The sequence below is a fragment of the Tachysurus fulvidraco genome, chromosome 12, assembly GCF_022655615.1.
Source record: "Tachysurus fulvidraco isolate hzauxx_2018 chromosome 12, HZAU_PFXX_2.0, whole genome shotgun sequence".
Taxonomy (NCBI): domain Eukaryota; kingdom Metazoa; phylum Chordata; class Actinopteri; order Siluriformes; family Bagridae; genus Tachysurus; species Tachysurus fulvidraco.
This window is the reverse complement of record NC_062529.1, coordinates 17,339,570-17,360,184: the sequence shown is the minus strand read 5'-3', so window position 1 is coordinate 17,360,184 and position 20,615 is coordinate 17,339,570. Positions and strand designations below refer to the sequence as shown.

At 39.0% G+C, this 20,615-nt stretch overlaps 1 protein-coding gene across 5 annotated transcripts in view; it reads left to right on the top strand.

The window, feature by feature from the left end:
• The first annotated feature begins 5,428 nt into the window (after window positions 1-5,428).
• myt1lb (myelin transcription factor 1-like, b) overlaps window positions 5,429-20,615 on the top strand; it is a 108,485-nt gene continuing 93,298 nt past the window's right edge. For 2 of the 5 annotated variants that reach the window (XM_047821844.1, XM_047821841.1), the window contains exons 1-2: window positions 5,431-5,565; window positions 5,872-6,159. The gene's annotated coding sequence lies outside the window, so the exon portion shown is untranslated. Of the gene's footprint in view, window positions 5,566-5,871; window positions 6,160-20,615 lie in introns of all 5 variants that reach the window. The other 3 variants (XM_047821842.1, XM_047821845.1, XM_047821843.1) reach the window with 2 other exon arrangements.

Below are 20,615 nucleotides of genomic sequence, written 5' to 3'. Positions count from 1 at the left end.
TGTTTCAGACTACAACAACACCCAGCACCCGGAGACTTTCACATTCAAGTTCACCATCTTACTCACCTTCAAAAGTCTAGGCCCTGTGATTCTCTCTTCTTTACCAAGCCTTCGTGTTGTCATAGCTTTCCTTGTTACAGATCTTGTTTTGTCTTTCACGCTTAGTTTATGTCGTTTTCTGGTCACCTGGCCTTGTCTTCCCAACTGTTTACATGCACTTATCTGCATCTGCCTCATGATAGCAACAGAAAAGGTCCAGAGTCCAGTGATGAACTAGAGGTTTAGAAACTGTACAATTTAAAGGGTTGAACATTCACGTATTGATATTTACACTGCAGCAGGGTTGTGATTCAGAATCAGAATCAGCGCTTTTATCAATGGACATTGTCTCAAAGCAGCTTTAAACTAAAAGCTGAACATAAGAAATATAGAACAAAAGGTTTAATATTATAGAAAGATTAACATTATACAAAAGTTCAAGATTAATAGTAGACTTATATTTTAATGTGTTTGTCTTTATCCCTAATGAACAAGCCTGAGGTGACTGTGGTGACTGTGGCGAGAAAAAACTCCCTTAGATGGAAGAATATGGAACTTTGAGAGGAAAAGGACTCAAAAGGGAACCTCATCCTCATTTGGGTGACACTGGAGGGTGTGATTATAGATTGCTATAAACACCGGAGAATGTTATAATGAATAATGTCCTTTCTACAGTCAGATACAGTCTAACAATTGTGTATTGATTATTAGGTTGTTGTCCTAAAAAAACACATGGAGTTGGCATCTTCTCTTTGAACATAGTAACAGCTCGTGCTTATGACAGACACTACAAATAAACTAAGCCTAATAACAAACAGGTCAAAAATAAAATGTGTTGTTTAAAGAAAAACATATACTGAACTGTTGATATGGTGATATTCATGAGGAGACTTGGGTGTCTGTATCACACTACCTAGGTGTGTATTATTTTTCTATAACAGCATGTTGACTGTCTACAGTTTGCCGAGTGTCTACAGCAGACTATTAAAATAAAATGCTACTGTCTATTGGTTTGTCTTATCAATGTATTCACAGCTTCTGGTCCGTGCTTGAGTATACAATATGTAGAAAGTAGTTCTAAAACAACCCCGAAATGCGATCTCATCAGGATTCGTACATTGATACGAATACAATAATATTACATTACATAATATTAGAGTTCACGCTTACTGAATATACTATATAGATTATTTTAGCTAGTATCAACTACAGTGATTATGCGTTCACCCATTATGGTCTTATACGATATGTTCCGTTAAAAGAAATAATTTCCATAATCATTAGCTGTAAGATAATTAGTCAGGCTATAGTAGCACAGTGGGGTGAGTAAAAAAAAAAGAAAAGAAGAAGTGTATCATCGCCAGTGTAAGACGGGTAAACTTCTGAGGCCTCCCCGATTCTGTTTTAGCTCGAGACATTGATTCACAGGACTGACAACCTTATTATGCACCGTGCCTATTATTGATATTACTCTGAGCTCGGTTGCCATGACCACCATGCAAGAGACATTTAATTTTCTCTCCTCCATCATCATTATCTATGAGACCATCTGTTGTGCAAAATGAATTCAGCCTCATTTGCATGACTGATAAGCGCATTCTTTATCTATTTAACAGAAGGTCATATGCCAGGGAGAGGTACACGAGCAGCATTAACATGAATGTTTATTTTCGGTGGGTTCTTGTCTCACAGTGTGTGAATGTATGCATGCTTGAGCTTATATGTGTACCTGTTTATATATATATATATATATATATATATATATATATATATATATATATATATATATATATATATATATATATATATATATACACACACACAAACAGTATGGGTTGTAATCCAAAAAAATCTCAAATTAATTTTTACAGAATGAGCTGTTTCAAATGGATTTATTTATTTATTTATTTATTTATTTATTTATTTATTTATAAGAAAGCTTGGCACCTGGTTGAGATGAAAGATTAGAGGTGTGCATTGGGACAAGGATCCTGCATGAGATCCTGCCCAAGGTGGAGGTTTTTACTTGCAGGTGTGAGCAAGAGGTCAGATATGAAGATAAAAAAACACCACCAACAACATCTCCATTAATATACATTTACGACATTCATCTTCAAGAATATGATTGGCATCTATGGAAAATTGTCTGTAGTGTGTGAGTGTGTGAGTGAATGAGAGTGAGTGTGTGCCCTGTGATGGGTTGGCACTCCGTCCAGGGTGTATCCTGCCTTGATGCCCGATGACACCTGAGATAGGCACAGGCCCCCCGTGACCCGAGAAATTCGGATAAGCGGTAGAAAATGAATGAATGAATGAATCTTCAAGAATAAAAACCTCCTCATCCATACACAATTGTCAGACTATATATCTATAATCACACCCTCCAGTGTCACCCAAATGAGGACGAGGTTCCCATTTGAGTCTCTCAAAGTTTCTTCCTCTTCCATCTAAGTTAATTTTTCCTTGTCACAGTCGCCTCAGTCACCTCAGGCTTGCTCATTGGGGATCTAAGTCTAATCTTAATCTTAAAATTCTGTATTGTAATAATATTAAGATGACAATATAATATTGTATTTGTATACTATTAAACTTTTTGTACTATATTTCTTATGTTCTGTAAAGCTATTTTGAGACAATGTCCACTGTTAAAAGTGCTATACAAATAAATTTGACTTGAATTGAAATGAATGAACTTATCCTTAGTAACTGACTGGACGTGGCTATAGAAAACAATTTTTTTTATATTGGAAAAGTGAACTAAGAACTAAGTGACGTAGCTGACAGACTATTTACAGACCATGTGCACAGTGCTGGCATTTCTGTTTGTTTTTTCCTGGAGTTTTCCATTGAATATGCGGGTCTAGTTGTAGGGTATTTATTTATAAGATACATTTTTTAAAGATAAAGACACTTTTTCCAGTGTTGTTATATTGAGTCTATGCTTGCTTTAGCCTAAGATACCTGTTCCTGCATGACAAGAATGGTCTTCTGCTGTTGTTAATCAAGTTTCGAGAGCTTTAGTTAAGATCAGCAGTTTCTGAAAGACATCGAATATCATGTAACAGTCAGAATCGAGGCATTGAGATCGTATATGATGTTTATGAATTTAACTGAAGCTCTTGACCTGTATCTGCATATCGTGTATATGCATTGCTCATCTGCCACATTATTGGATGATAGGATAACTGCACGAATAAGCAGGTATACAGGTGTTTGTATTAAAGTGAGTCTTGAGTGTGTACTGTATACGATGCTTAAAACTGCAAGTTGTAACTCGACATCTTCTTAAAAATCCCATGTATGTGTCTGCTTGTCTGCTCTAGCGTTTGCGAAGTTTGTTCACTAGTCATTTTTATTTGCCTCAGTGGTCATGTCTAGGTTAAACGCTATTATTTCCCTCACATTACTGCCCTCTGTCATTTTTATGTAGCTGTCTTCAGCATCACAAGCTCTAAGCTTTCTAAGCTCCCAACAAGCACATGGGTGTCATGAAAGTTCTAGCACAAATGTCTCAGACATACATTAGAGCACTGATCCTTAGTTTAACATATGAGCATGCTACATAGTTTTGTTGCGGTTCTTTTTATTTAGAAGTGCACAATGTTTTACAATTACTGGTTTCAGAAGTCTCAGTTATTTGATGAAACCTTACCTGCTTACCTGAAGACTATATCTACTTCTGTAATGACTAAGGAGGTTAGATCCACTCGGAAAGGATCTTGTAGCCTACTCCACAGAACATTTGCATTGGATACTCTGAATCAGTCTTGACAAAAATAATCATTCAATGGAAATTCTTAAGCTAATGGCAGAAACAACAGTGCCATCTTGGACCACAACCTCAAAAACAAAACACCAAAGCACTGCAAATCGTGTATATTGTCAGCTATTTGTTCAGGATATATGGAAATATTTAAATTATTAAGTGGTGCTTTGAATAATCCTGATACATAAATGTTATTCTGTTCACTTTGAGCGATGCTCTATTCAGTATTCTTTGCCTAGTCTTTTGAAGGATTGACCAAAATTATAACTTTATTCCGTAACATGCTGCAAAGATGGTGGATAAAACCGTTCTCTGTATAAAACAATAGGACGTGCGGTGCAGCGATACAAACATTATTGACAAAATAATAATATCTTTGTATATGTATATACAGAAAACAGACCAGAACATTTTACCCAATATCAAACATTATTTCCTATAATGGATTTTTAGCACCTTTTATGTTAAAGTTTCATTTTCGTTTTATTGCTTGATACATAAAAACCCAGCTTCTGTTATACCAGACTTTAAAGTCTAATTGGGATGTTGAAGGTTGAACCCATTTGCCTTTATAAAGCTAATCAGAATAGATCAAGTTTTAATTCTAGTTAGTATTCTGTGTGGGAAAATGCCAAGATGTGTTGTATTCGCTGACCTATAATTAATTTATTGAAAATTACTGATGGGATGTTGCATTGTACTGTATCATATCATGCCCGGGCATTGATGTATAATTGGTCTCGCAAGGTGAACAATTTAAATAAGCCATTAGAGAGAAATCAGGGTTTTGCACCCAGTGAAGTTGAAGCAACTTGCATTGACAGCTCATTGTTTTCCTGCTTGCACGTGTGCAGTGGAAAAGCATGAGGCATAAACCCAGACTGAGGGACATGGACCGTAATGAGCCATGTTGTGTGTGGAGGGAAGATTTGCTCTCGTCTTTGTTTAGGGACTCATCAGTTTTCTGTAGCAGAGGGAAACGGCCTGGCAGTGTGGACCGGCTGCTTCTTAAGCCCGTTATCTCTCTACTTCACAGCAGCGCTACTTTGGCGGAGTTCAAAGCCCCGAGTGAGGGAGGACATTAATTAGCTGTGGCAGGCTGAGCGCAGCGCCGCTGTTCTGCGTGTTCAGCCGAGGGTTACACACAGGTTTGAGTTGAGAAGCTACAGCACCAGAGTCTCGCTCTTTCGTGTAAGGTGAATTCAAGATTCCCTGATAGCAGGTTAAATACAGAGGTGCAGAAATGTGCATACACACATACGCAGTGATGAAAGCACACACACATCTCCGCTCCAGAGACCACAGGGCCTGTGGGAGGCACTGATGCCGAGAGCAGACAGTCTGCAGTTCTGTCACACAAGCAAATGCATTTCTAGAGAGAGAGAGAGAGAGAGAGAGAGAGAGAGAGAGAGAGAGAGAGAGAGAGAGAGAGAGAGAGAGAGAGAGAGAAGAAGCAGAAACAGGGGAGACAAAATTCAGTCTTTAAGGGAAATCACTTATATACTACCACCCCAGCTCATTCTTTCCTGCTATCTTTCACACACACACACACACACACACACACACACACACACACACACACACACACACACACACACACACACACACACACACACACACACACACACACACAGTAAAATAGCAGTAGACTCTGGACTCGATGCTCTTCCCCAGTCTCTGTTTTACCACTCTTCCTTTGTCTCCGTGTGTGTATGGGTGGAGAGCTGCAGGCTGTGGATGTGAGAGGCATGATGCTGAGGGTAAGCTCCACTCCTCCATCACATGCACACGTTTGACTCTCCAGCAAAGCAACTGCTATGACTCACATAGCTCTCTTCTCTCTCACTTCCTCTCACTCTTTCTCTCTCTCCATCCCTCTCTCTGTCTGTCTGCCGCTCTCTTCCGTGGCATCGTTTCTGCCGTGGCGGCCCCTATCCTTGCTTTCCCTCGCTCCGCCTCATTGGTGCTGCCCCCATTCCATTTCTTCTCTTTTTTTCCCTCCTCCCTCCCTCCCTCCCTCCCTCCCTCCATTTCTCTCGCTCTCCTTCACTCTCTCCTCCGCTCAGCTCCAGGCCCATTGGTTGCCTGCCTTCAACCATTATCTCTCGCTTCCCTCTTCTGACAGTCTCCGTCTCTCTGTTTCTCCCTCCTCGCTCTCTGCACGCCCATCAGCTTTCAACTCCTAAAAAAATGATTTGCATTCAGAAGGAGAAAGGAACTTTCCAGCGTGCACACTAAACGAAACAGTGCGAGTGAGAACGCGTGCGAGAGAAGACGACTCTGGACGAAAGAGAGGAAGACAATCAGGTACGACAACAACAAAAAGTTTGAGCGAAGACGCCGTTTCATGATTGGTGAGTCCTGTTAGTTTCTTTATGACTTCCCAGCTCATTGTTTTATTTTTTTTATATGAATGCACTGCCTTGCTGAAAAGACTGAAGATCTCTTGTGTATAATATAATGTATATAACCCCAGTCTTTTACAAATGCATAGTTTCAGACTCAACCCTTTCTGTCTTTCATAGCATCTTTGACAGCTATTCACTGTTGTATTATGCTAGTCTTCCTACACTGCTCACACTTTCCATCTCATTTTCCGTTTGACGTCTGAGTCTCGTTGTACTCCGTCAACTTTCTTCCCTGTAGGGAGCCGTAGAGAGAAGTGAACTTGGCAGGAGATGCTCTCAGGTCACAGCTCTTTGTACGTTCTCTCTGGAAGCTTCTGTGGGCTTGGTGATGTTTTTGCAGTAGGTTACCACAGCACTGTCATCTGTATGCTTCAGTGTGCCACTTATTGGTCCCTGCAGTGCAAACGGGGGCAGATTTTGATTATTCCTTTATTGCTTTGGGAGTTGGCAACATGTCTGCACACAACGTGAGAGCTTTTGGGAGGTCTGAGGGTAAATATAACACTTTCAGAAGTAAGCACTGCCTTTAGAAAAAGGAGCAGTCATCTATACTGATGCTGACTGGTTCAGAAGTTGAGATATTACATTGAGAAATTCCCTCCATTTTTTTAATGATCAAGCTTTAATAAAATAAATCGAATATAATTCACATATTCTAATGCGCTTCTTAATAGTCTTTCAAGTCACTTTCGATTCATTTCTCTGTTTTCAGTAGATCACAAATTGTAAAATATAAAAATAAAGAAAAGTCCAGTAAGTTAAATGAATGCAGAGTGCAAACAGCAAGTGACGGATAACTCTTATAACTTGACCAACTTATTAATGTGCAAGCTCAGATTCAGCATAAATCCCGATCCTCCGTAAACTCTAAGTTGTGCTTTATCTCCAAATAGCATTTTCCCATATCTGTAACTTAATCTGCAGGATGTAAAGTGAAGTGTTGTAATCTGGCCATGAGACAAAGTGCACTTTAGTGAGTGCTAATGGTCCGTGCCGGGGTAGCGGTAAGCACTTGGTTGCTGTGTGAAAAGGTCCTACGTATGGTTCTGTTATGAGGATGAATTCAACGGTAAAAACTTTCAGCCACTTTGAGGCAGTGAGAAAGCAGACAGAAGGTAGATGTATGAATGAATTATCAAAAAGGAATACTAAGGATTTTGTAAACTAAAGTTTTGAATATTGTACAGTGGATCCTGACATGCTTACTAGTCTGAAAGTTTAATTACAACTGGGAAGATGAAGATCGGAAAATGAGCAGATGAGACCGTACCCATGTAGCTTATGATTCTTGTTCTGGGAGGACAGAAATGTAATCCAAAGTGATCTTCTTCTTCTTCTTCTTCTTCTTCTTCTTCTTCTTCTTCTTCTTCTTCTTCTTCTTCTTCCTCTTCTACTTATTCCTCTCTTTCTTCTACTGGGCATCCATCCGCCTCAAGGTTCAGCATGTCACATGTTCTGAGATGCTTTTCAGCTTGACATGGTTGTAAAGAATAGTTATTTTGGTCACTGTAACCTTCCTGTCTGCTTAAACCAGCCCAGCCGTTCGTCTATGACCTCTGTCAATCATATCGGATGCTTTTTTTGTTCGTTTTTGTTTTTCACACTATTTTGTAACTAGATCATCAGTATCAGAAATATTCACATCCGCCTCTCTGGCACTAACCATGTCATGCTCAAATTCACTGAGATCATTTTTTTTCCTTCATTCTGATGTTTGATTAAATAATTAAATATTTACTGAAGCTCATGCCCTGTACCTGAATGATTCCATGCATTCGATTGCATAAACGTGTTAATGTGCATGTGTACAGGTATTTCTAATAAAAGTGGACGGTGAGTGTATGTAAAAATGAAATATTTAGGATTATGGATATGCAAGTTAAGTGAAGAGACTTCGAGTGATTTCTTTTAAACACTAGACCAAACTTTTCTCTAGATCAGTTCTAATTTTTCAGACTTTTTCAGGCAACTTTTTCAGAAATATAGCTTCTATTAAATTAAGCTTTGTCTAAAGTATGTTATTTCTTTGTATTTGCATGCATATATATTTTATTTTTAAAAATAGTTACAATTTAAAAGTTGTTTAAATAGATGCTTTACTTTTTCGTGACGTTAATCGATGATTTCTTTGAATGACTTTAAAATGCAAACAAACAGAACACTTTGTTGAGGAGTCATTTATTTATTTACTTTTAACCATTAAATGCTATCCATTATTATGTATATATTTTAGTATAAACTCTAACATAATGATTCTTCTTTTTGAGAAATTCTCTATAATATCTTTTTAAACAGGAATGTAGATGATCATTTTTTGGAAACACGACATCTAGAAACTCAGACATTGGCTTATGAATTGCGGGAAACAATATTTTGAGGTAAATAAACTGTAGGGCTTATATGCTTTTTATAAGGTTAACGAGGTTTAATATGTATAATGAAACATTTTTCAGAGACATCTCGAATGACGTGATTGGGGCGAGTAGGTGGAGCTTAAAACCATCTCCTTTTTATTATTATTCATGTCTTGTCCAATTACAGGATTTTACACTGATGCCTACAGAAACAAATGTAGGAAGTTGCTCGTCTTATCTCTATCCTCAACGTATGACATCCTAAATCATGGGAAAAACAATAACATCACATTGGTGTTAAAATATTAGCTTAGAAAAATATCCTGCATCCAGATGTGTGATATTAATAGACTCTATAACAGCAGTTCTCACTTTGTTTGTTAGGAACTTACTGTATATCGCAGCACAATATAAGAGGATACTATCAGATTTTTAAGACACACGTGTTGGTTATCAGATATTGGGAGAGTATTAAACACAATGAGAAGTGAGATGAACAGTTTTTGTTTATTAATTGTATTCATTAGTGCGTTATTAAATACGTTGCTGACGTACTTAACAGGATGAAATCCTCATTTGGGGAGCTATTTTTTTCTTTCTTTCTTTTTTCCCCCCTTTTTCTTTTTTTTAATGACGCAGCTCCGACCTGAAGTGTTATCAATTGTGTTTGTGTAAAAATCATACCAGCAGAAAATTGTGCAATTAGCAATCGCAGAGGATTGTTTACACCGAATGATTGCAAATTTATTTTATTATAATAGTTCATTATTTAGACGTGACTAGCGGCATGGCTCGTTTTTCTGATAGAAAACTGGATTAAACATCCACAATCTGTTAATATAAATGATTTATTTTTTTATTTAGTTTAATCTTTTGGGGGCAATTTGAGACCTTAGTGTGGAAACTAAATCATTAGCTCAATATGCTTGGAAATGAGAAGAATTAGCTTTCATGAGAATTGAGAATTTATTTATTTTTTTAAATAATTTGCATGACATCAAATTAAATGCAAACCGACTCATACAAATTCGGGCAAATTATACCTTTATTTTATTGACGTATCTTTGTATGATCAACACCCTACGACTGGCAGCACATTCTGTTTTTTCTGTATGAGTCAGATTCAGCTGGAAGTTAAACCTTGTCTATATGTGTAGCTAAACAGATTAGCGTAAGGATGGGCTGCTTCTGGCTGAAATGACAGTCTTATCTCGCGCCCCTGTTGAGCACGGGAGAGCGCCTCACACCTGCTGAGTGTGTGTCATGCTGGAGAGACAGAGCAATGTGATTAAATTATGTAGGGATAGCCCTCTGTCGCTGTGACCTGAGTGCTGGAAAAACCCTCCCATCTCAGGTAACACTCGGAGACTGCAGTCATAACATACTCTGTCAGACGGAAGGAAGAGACACATAACATTAGAGGACCTGGATGTGTTTAATCACAGGCTCGTCAGGTGAACGTCTGTAGATTGGGGTGCAGGATGGATAAGTTTACAAGGTGCAAACAAAGGATTTGGATTCTTCAGGCTCAGGCTGTTTTCTTCCTTTGCTTGCCAAATCACAAGTATTCCTGGCACATGGTCCATAGGACTCGAGTCCAGTCTTGGACTCGAGTCTGATTTTGAGAAGTTTTGTGTATTGTCTTAGACTTGTCTCAGACTTACTGGCATTTGTACTTGGACTTTTCTCCATCCTGGGCATCAGTCATGCTAAATATGGTCTTATGGTCTCAACCAGTGGCTTTACATTTACATGGCATTTGGCAGACACTTATCCAGCACGAAATACATCTTATCTCATTTATGCAGATGATCAACTAAGGGTTAAGGGCCATACTCAGGGGCCCAGGAGTGGCAGATTGGTGGCTCTGGGATTTGAACTCACGACTTTCCAATTAGTAGTACAACAACTCAACCACTGAACCACTTTCAAATGCACAGTAAAACTACTAGATGTAACTCAAATATAAGTCTATAATTTATTGTCCAAAAAGATCATTGGTAATACTCATGTATATATAAAACTGAAGTAAAGTCTTGCGCTTATTTTTGATCTTGACTCATCTCGCCTTCCTTCGGTCTTGGAAAGGGTATCTTTCATCACGGCCCTACCTGCTACCTTGTGTTCATGACTGTTTCCTAGTTGCTTAGCAATCAAGACCGAGACTTTTATAAATGGAAAATGAGTTTAAGATTTGATTACTGTTAAATGTCCTTCACATAAATGCCATTTGTAGACTTGCTTGTATAGCTATATACAGTATGGGTGTAGATTTAGATCCATAACGGGTAAACCAGAGAGAACGATAGCAAGAATAACCGTGTAAGACAACATGAAGAAGAATGCATGTGAGGATCTAGACTCAATACGGAGCTCATGCTCGTAGATTAATTATCAATTGTTAATTTTTGATACTATAATATATAACTATATATATAGTTATGAATATATAACTGTATACTATAAAGTCAAACATTACTGTGTTTTGAAAAGATTTTCATTATCGGTACGGAGTAGATCACACACAGGAAGCATTTCACAAATTATGGATTGAAAATGAAATCACAAATCTCATCTACAAAGAAGAAAATGCTAGAATTTGGTAGTGATTTAATTTAGGTATCTTGTAATCTTAAATAACTGAGTGTTTGGCTTCCTGCGTCAAAACACAGTAGAGCGTTTCAAGTCATTAAATCAGTGAAAGGCTGGAAATAAAGGAGTCTCAATCCTCAAAATCAAATGATGGAGTGTCAATATTTACTGTTCCGGTGGGAGGGAGCGGGTTATCCGAGCTCAGGCGCTGATACTTATCGGTTTCCAAGCGTGAAGGCCAGATGAATGATTGAGTCTATGCTTTCCATGCACACCCTTAAAACTTCTCCTCTATTTGTTCTTTCTCGACAAAAGAGAGCCGTCGACTTGATGCCAATCTGCGGAGGGAGAACATGATCTATATCCACACGGCGCGGACAATTAAAAATCAATCTGGACTTGGGTGCGGGGCTATAATAGGAAGTGCAGAGAGCGGAGAGGAGGCTGATTAATACCCGCTCTCACCTTGTGCCATAACAAGCCCCCACAGGCATTCCACACACACACACACACACACACACACACACACACACACACACACACACACACACACACACACACACACACACACACACACACACACACACACACACACACACACACACACACACACACACACACATACACACACACACACACACACACACAGGGCTCACCTATGTTGGCTGCCACCATATTACTGATTCCACATTTTGCCAGGAAACTGGGGGATTTACCTGAGTTATCCGGTCTGAGGCCGCGTGATAGCAAAGTGTGAAGGTTGAATCACAGCAAAACTTTGACATCGTTTGCTTTCCACAAACACGGTCATGACCAGAGAGTTTTATGAGGTTTTGCATTTCTGTATGATGTGAGCATTGCTATAAGTTTCACTTGTTATGATCAGTGTCAGTGCTGAGCTTTATTTCCTTGCTGGTGCTTCAATCTCATTCAGAAGTATCACATGAGCTTTACATTGGAACATGATTCAAATGATTCAGATTTCAACATGAGGTTTCATTCATGTGACATTTTCTCACATTTCATTAAAGGCATAACACATTGAAATGCACTTACATATTTTATGATCACGTGTGAAAGCATTTATTTTCATGTGGAAATGTGGGCGATTTTTCATAAGGAACACGAGGCCTTTAGTTATAAAAATTTCTGCTCTGTGTTCTCCTATATCTGTCTTCAACTGTGATGCTGTGTGGAGGATTTTTCACATCCATAGTTGTTATCACCGACTGGGAGCACACAACCAGGGTAAAGAGTCATGTGACCTGCAGCCCCTATTATCACCACATCATGAGCATGGCACGCAGCCATCAGCTTCTCTCCTGCCAGCCTCACACGTACTGACATCTGTCATTAGCACTCAGCTCAGATGCTGGCACCGCCATCTTCATCTACAACTGCAGAAATAGACTTGTCTATTATTTTAGCTTTGCAATCCCTATTTTTTCTTTTCCCCCCATCCATCCACACCCTTGAGAAGGGAAGAAGACACTCGTGAAGTCATAAAGACATCACAGGATTCTTTAGAAATCCTCATTTGAGAGTCCCAGCTGGATTTTTAACCTCCTCGTTTTGGTGTCGATGACATTTGTGGTACGTGTCTCAGCGCGGAAGAAAAAGCAGAGCGAGGGAGATACAAAGTGAAGCAGAGGCAAAAATAATCCTCCCCAAGCTGAGCCGAGAAAAGCAGCACAATATTGGAAAATGATTACAAAACACACATCCATTATTCATCAGGCACATTGGTGAGGGCGCGTGTCTCTTATTTATGCCTGCTCTTTAAATCAGATTTGTCTGTTTAAATCACTGTAAAATGTTTCGGTCACATTCCTGCAATATTGTCAGAGTATTTCACTGCCTAATGGATAATTGATAATGGCAAGTGACACTGGACGGGAGCATGAACAAAAGACCGCTAGATGTACTAGCGCAAAAACCTTTGCTTCTTAAAAAGATAAAGCCGGAGATGGTGGATATTTTTTGCAAGATAATATCTATACCTGAATTACGTTAGCTACAGTGGAGCAGGTGAGCTACAAAATAAAAACCCCGAAAACGATGCAATAAATATTTAAGAAATCGAAGTAGTCAGTTGTATCGTTGGCTGTCTGGATCGATTTGTATGTTATGTTATGTTATGTTATGTTATGTTATGTTATGTTATGTTATGTTATGTTATGTTATGTTATGTTATGCTATGTTATGTTATGCTATGTTATGTTATGTTATGTTATGTTATGTTATGTTATGTTATGTTATGTTATGTTATGTTATGTTATGTTATGTTATGTTATGTTATGTTATGTCAGGTCTTATAGCTATTGAGGCAAATGCTGCAGAATTTGCAGGTGTTTGATATTACAAAAATTGTTTTATTGTTAAAAAAAATCCTTTGGAAACATCAAACCGGCTGATATCAATAATAAATGTTATTTGTCCAATGAAGGTGAAGCTGTTTTATTTGGATCTAACTCTGCACATTCAGATGAATGAAACATTCCAAACACTGACATATTTCAGACAACGATAAGTGGAGCCACTTATTGTTGATTGCATGTCTTTTCACAGTGTCAGAACTTTTTGTGTTGCAGGTGAGAACAGCCGTCTAGGTGCGAACGGGAATACTTTTAGATATTGATTCATTTCTGCTCTTTTCATTTGCCTTTCAGGGAGGTTTGACAGCTGCATTTTAACATTTGTTAAAGTGACTCATTTGCCACCTGGGTGACCACATTCATGCAGCGTCAGTACAAGGATCAGAGAAAACACATTTACTGTGGTCTTAAAGTCATACTTTACACACTTTGGTAAATTAGACGCCTGGATACTGTAGAAAATTGACAGCCCAGTGTGTGATGATTAAGTTTCCAAAGCATGGAAATAGCTTATTCAAGGTGTTTGCTTAATTAGACAATAAATGCGTAGACATGGAGTGTGCGTGTGTGTGTGGTTGTGTTTTGTACAGGCATCTCATGTTGCCCTAGATGACCTGCAGTGTCCAGACAGAAAGGTGTAAGCAGGTGCTCTGTCATAAGGCCAGCTAATGAATCAGTTTATCGCTTCCCTCCAGGGCAGCAAAGGGCTCATGTTCTGCCCTCTGCCACTGAGTCAGCTTTCCTGACTGTAGACCTGAGCACAGGAATACGCAACAAAAACAGAGACATTTGCACTCACCGTGCTTTGGCTGTGCGCTCTGACAGGCTCACAAACACTATCTCCTGTCTGGAGTAGATGGCAGATTGTATAAAAGATAACACAATTACCCTCACAGAGGATATATATATATATATACACACACAGGCCATTCATACAAAGCAAATATCAAGGACCAAAATAAGCCCAAAGCAGACAGCGAGAGAGGCATGGAGACGAAATACAGAGCCAAGGGTGCATCGTCAGCGGTTTTTGCAGGAGGAGGGTGAGCCCGCCAGGTGCAGGCCGGAATTGCCCTACTTACAGGAGCTACCGCTGTCCTCCATCACACTCCCACTGCACACTCCTACACCCAGTCAGCCCTTTTGTTTGCCCTGTAGCCCCAAAAGTAATGTAATCCAACACCATATTAAACAGAACTGACAAAAAAAAAAACAGTACTAATTCAGTACTAACCCTTTGTGCATAAAGGTACTCTATTATTAAAACTTTCAGCCATTTTGTGTAATTGTGTCTAATCTTAAATACTGTACGCTGCTGAGCAATTTGTGTGTTCTGTCCGTTTTCTGTATCCTCTCTGCCCGATCTGATAAAGGTGCTCTCCTGCTCGGCTCTGACCCAGTTATTTTAGCACTGCCCAACATTTTCTGCTATGTTCAGTTCCAAAATAGCTCAGTACAGCAAAGCGTGGCGAGCTCATTTCCGTCTTGCGTAAGACACTAATCATTCCCCTGCCTGAGCCCAGTGTTGAGAAATTGCACTCCGTGTCAGGAGTTTATGGACAAAAAAATGTCAGCAGTGAAACACAAATAGGTGGTTAATTGTGCACGGAGAGAAGTGAGTATGAAATAATTATTGACACGCCACATTTTCAGGCCAGGAAAGCCAGGCTTGGTGTAAAGGCAAAATACAGAATCTCCCATTTGTATAGTTCTGACATTATAAGTAATGTTCGCATTTTAGAGCTCATTACTACTTGGCATATGTTTGCAGAAACGCTAAGCCAGATGTGTTAGGAACGGTTGCTGTGAGCTTTGAATAAATCTGGATGGTTTTTCTGAGGTACTGTATAATCATGCCAGCATTTTCCTTATGAGGAAATGGAAAGCATAGCAGCTTTACATGCCATAAAAGCTTGAATATTTCATATAGCTGTCTTCAGCAGAGGATGCTTGAATAATACTTCACTATCCCTTTGTTTTTGTTTTTTTTTTACTTCTCTAATGGAAGTAACACTATCCTTTAAAGCCATTTCTGATTGCAGGTTGTGTTGTAGTCAGGATTGACTACAAGTTGCCCTGTAGTCAGGATTGTGGTAAGACATCCCCAGCCCTGGGCTCTCCAGTGTCAGTGTCTGAGACAGTGGGTGACAGGGCCCTACTAGCTGGGTATTTTAAGCATTTATGGGTGCACAATATAGCCCCATATATAAGGAAATCGACTTCAGTACCAGACATTAGTATAAACAGATAACATATACAAAGACTGACATAAAGTTAGTCAGGACACCATTGGCTTTAGGTGTGAGATGTATCTCTTCTGTTGGGATAACAAAGACATTCAATGCTGAACATGGACACAACCAAAACAGGAGCAAAATGCATCTGTTAGTGATTAAATAGCACATGAGTAATTTCACCATAAAAGCTGTAGATTTCAACCTTACTGTACATTATGGACCATTGATTATACTAACAGATTACTAGATGTGCAAAGAATGATAAGGAAAGAGCTTTTATTTAACTGTAACTGTGATTGTAATAGTGTTTATTAGCACCATTTCCCCAAAATTCAGCCTTTCATTGCTCCCGTATCAATCATTTAGTGAAACATCAGAGCACTGAGTGAATGTAAGGAATAAAACACACCAGTGAATTGCCAACAATTACAAGATTTTATTTATTAATGTACAGCCTGCCATGCCTCTTAAGGATTCTAGCTATAGTAAATGTTAATGAAACATCCACAAGAGAAGATAGTTGCTTTTGTCAGTTATTTTATAGCAGCTGTGAAAATGGCAGTTTGTAATGTTACCAAGAAAACTTCTCACCTAAAGACCTTTCTTGTGACAGAAAACAAGCCCGAAAGTTAAAAATCATTGACACCAGATTCTCCTTTCATGAATGTTAAATACATTTGACCTTACAGAAAACTTCACTATTAACTATTAACTAGGGGGAAGGGAAGGGTTAGCTCAGAGGTTAATGTATTAGATTACTGATAAGAAAGTCCCAGGGCCAATAAGCTGCCACATTTGGGCCCCTGAGCAAGACCCTTAACCTTCAATTACTTAGATGTACAAATGAGATACAAGTAAGTTACTATTAAGGATGTCTGCCAAGTGCTATGAATGTAACTATCAACAACTACTGCATAGGTTTCTTGTTGCATGACATGCACGCTTTAAAAAAACGGTTTATTATTAGTTTTGGATTATGTGGTGTGTCCGTGATAAAAATGTAGCGTATTAGTGTATTGATAAAAAGCTGTAATTTGCCAGCACTATTGTCAGAAACTCTGTAAAAATTTGTGAACATCTTTTGACCAATAAGTAGTAGTAGTAGTAGTAGTAGTAGTAGTAGTAGTAGTAGTAGTAGTAGTAGTAGTAGTAGTAGTAGAAGTAGTAGGTGTGAGGATTCAGCAATGTTGTTGAATGCTGTGAAATAAGACAGAGAAATAAATGATGTCAGCATACACTTTCATATCCTGTCCTTTGCTTCGGACAGTACTTGGTACTAGAGAATTTTGCACCAAATGCCATCATTTCACTTCATTTTCTGTACCATCACATATCATAGTCACCTTGATAGAATACTTTCAAGTATCTTCAAGTGTCAAGTATCTTAAAGACATTTTTTTTTATCTATTTAACTGCTCAAAAGTAGTAATGCATCATAGGCAGTAGACTGCACTGTGCACTGTGGTCTAGATTAGAGAACAGTCTTGTTGTATGGGAGCATTTTGTTGACTACCCGTCCTGTACAAATGCATTTTATGGCTGACTGCTCCTGCTGTGACACTGTGGTGGTGGAGGCAGTGGAGGATGAGGTTCCACCCTCTGGTACTGCTGGTGTTGGCTGGCTGTAAGTGTCAATCATGGTAGTGGTGCTGTTGCTCCGCTTTACCCTGCATGGCTTGCGTGACTGCAGGGCCACACCTGTCATGCAGAATGTGTCTGTCAGAAGCTGATACTAAACGACATTCTCTCTCTCTCTCTCTCTCTCTCTCTCTCTCTCTCTCTCTCTCTCTCTCTCTCTCTCTCTCTCTCTCTCTCTCTCTCTCTCTCTCTCTCTCTCTCTCTCTCTTTCTCTCTGTATGACTCACAGTCTGGCCTCTCCGCTGACCTCTTGATGCGTCCACAAGCTCTGCTTGTGAATAAGGACAGTATGCAACACATTCATGAGTTACTGTCACAGTAAAGATACTGTAAGATTGGCTATAACGTTATACCTTGTAGTTTCAAGGGTTCATGATGCAGTAATATCCATTGTGTTTAAAAAAAATAGACATGATACCACTGTTTCTTTTCTAATATCAATACCAACACCTACACTAAAAACTTGAGTATTGGCCCATATTGATCTGGTACTTAAAAAAAACAAACAACAAAACTAACAAAGCTTTAAAATGATTAATTACTGAAGCAGTTCACATAAAAATGACATATGAAACAGGAGCTTAAAAATAGCAGCTTTGCAACAGCAGTTCAGCTCAAACACTAAAATCACTTACAAATAGCAATAAATATTATAACGTATCAAATTTAGTTTAATTTAGTATAAAATCAATCCTAAAAAAATGTTCATGCTATATTTGTTAGTCACAGTGTTTTAGTATTGCCTCAGTTTCTTTCATATGGGATCAGTGCCATCTCTAATTAAAAGGTTAATTTCCTCAGAAGTCTTACTTTTAAGTGATGTCTGAACATGTTTGGAAGTCTGTATGTGTGTGCGGGGTGGTGGGGGGTGGTGGTGGTGTGCATCCAAGCCTCAAGTCTTCACCATCTCATCCAGACTCACATGAATAAGCAGAGCTACTCTGCATGTATAATGAAGCGTTATGTTCTCTGCTGATAATAGACAGAAACAATGTTTTTAAAAGCGAGCAATGAATTCCTGATGAAGTGTGAAAAGACTGATTAAAATGACTGTGATGGCAAGCCACAATCATCTGTCGCTCACTCAGAATGTAGAAAAGAAGGAAAGGGAGCATCCATGGATGCTGTCCATCTTTGCTGAAAGGCAATGGTGTGTTTGGGCTCTCTCCACTAGCTGTCTCTATGATTGTTAAAGGATGAAACACAGACTCTACCCCGATGCCTAGTACTGTACTGAGCTGGAATTCTTGTCACTTACTTCAATAGTAGTTATTTGCTGGACTGCTAAAGCAGCTGTTGAGATGGTTCATGTGTGTACAGTGGCGCACAATTTCATTTTACTATTCAGAAACAGTGTATGTCACATGATAGACAGGTTTCTCCATAGGCAGCATTTTGGTGCAGCATTTGTCCTAATCAAATGTTACTGTAGCTGCTTAGTAAGGGGGCTTACTTCGGCTAAATCGGTGAAGGCACTTTCAAAAAAATCTGTGTACTAATCCATGTTATCAAAACACGATCTTTGACAAAGCTCCTTTTCATTTCAAATTGCTGGGTAGTGAGACCATCAAAAGATTTTAGGGGAACACGGCTGAGAAATAAAGAGCCCTTTGTGGCACAAGCTCAGAAAAAATGGTTCTAAGCTACACTTTTTTGTCAATAGAGTGGTTCCTTCAAGTTTGCCCTTTTTCCTGGAAATGTTTATCTAGTGTAATTATTCTGAAAGATAAATGAAGGTATCTTAGGGTTCATTTGTATACCTTGTATTATGGTCTAAAGGTAAGAAACATTCACATTATTATGTCATTGTTACACCCATTTTTTTAAGTTTAACCTCATGTAAAAATTATTCTTAATCTCTCTTTTTTGTTTTAGTGTTAGGTTTGAACTTCTTGTTTAATGCCTAGGAAATGGTAACAGTGTTGGTTCAGAGACTCTGGATCTAAGTCATAATGCACTCAGAGAGCTTTTATGGCTGACTGTTTATTTGTACCCAATGAACAACTCAATGCTTCAAATAAGATTACCTTCAAGTCATAGCTATAGTGCTTCTCTAGAACTAAAGGGTTCCTTGGAATTTTCAACCTCAAATAGTCGTTTGAAGAGATGATTTAAGGACCTTGGACAGCTCCTCTGAGTCATCGCTCCAAATGTTACACCATTTCAGTGCTAATCTTAGACTGCACTCGTGGTGGTGTTGGTCCGTATTGAATCACGAGACAAAATATTTCATAATTGACTGAGCTCACACACCACTTTTATTCTCTCGGCGAAATATTCGGATCAGCGGTGCAATAATTCTTTGTTGTAGTGAACCCTGCCAGATGACGCTAACCCCATAAACAAAGACTGATGAGAACTCCCTTGTGTTGCTTTTGTCTCTGGTGGTGGGGCTCTATGTGACTAGTTGGTGCCAGCCTGCTGCCCCTGATGCCCTATTTACCCTAAGGGTGATCTGGCAGAGACTCAAAACCTTGGCACCAATCTGCTTGACTCATATTCTCAAGTTGTCTGTCAGAGACCCATAATATGGCTTGCTAGCACATTACTGGAAAAGAAAACAAAGAGAGAGACAGATGTGCGTATATGACAATTAACTCCTTTCCTGAAGTGTGACTGGCAGCCTGTGGCATGATTGAAAGCACTGCCAGTCCCAATTTTTTGATTTTTGCTATTCTGCCTCCCAGGCATCTAGCAACTAAAAGGGCATACCCTGGGTACACATACCAATGTGGGGCATACAAAGCATACAAAGTCATACATTTGATGAAAAGGGATGCTTTTGAAGAAAGAAACCCCACCTCTACATTTGGACAAGGCAAGAGAGAGAGAGAGAGAGAGAGAGAGAGAGAGAGAGAGAGAGAGAGAGAGAGAGAGAGAGAGAGAGAGAGAGAGAGAAACAGGCAAGCAAACAAAGACCAACACAGATTGCATCTTTAATAGCAGAAGCAGACAGTGGGGTTGACACTGAATATAAGCAAGCTTCCACATTTTCAAAGGCAGCCTTAATGAGCAAAGAGGATCCTCTGAAGGGATTACTGCGGGATGTGACTCTGTTTTATCTCTGTGCAGGAGTGGGAGAGTAAACACAATAGCCAGGAGACTTTTTTTTTCTTCTTGTGCTGTTGTTGTTGTTTTACAGGGCCATTGTTTCTTTGGAAAACTATCACTGCCGGTGATTACTGGTGGATTTATACCTAATAACT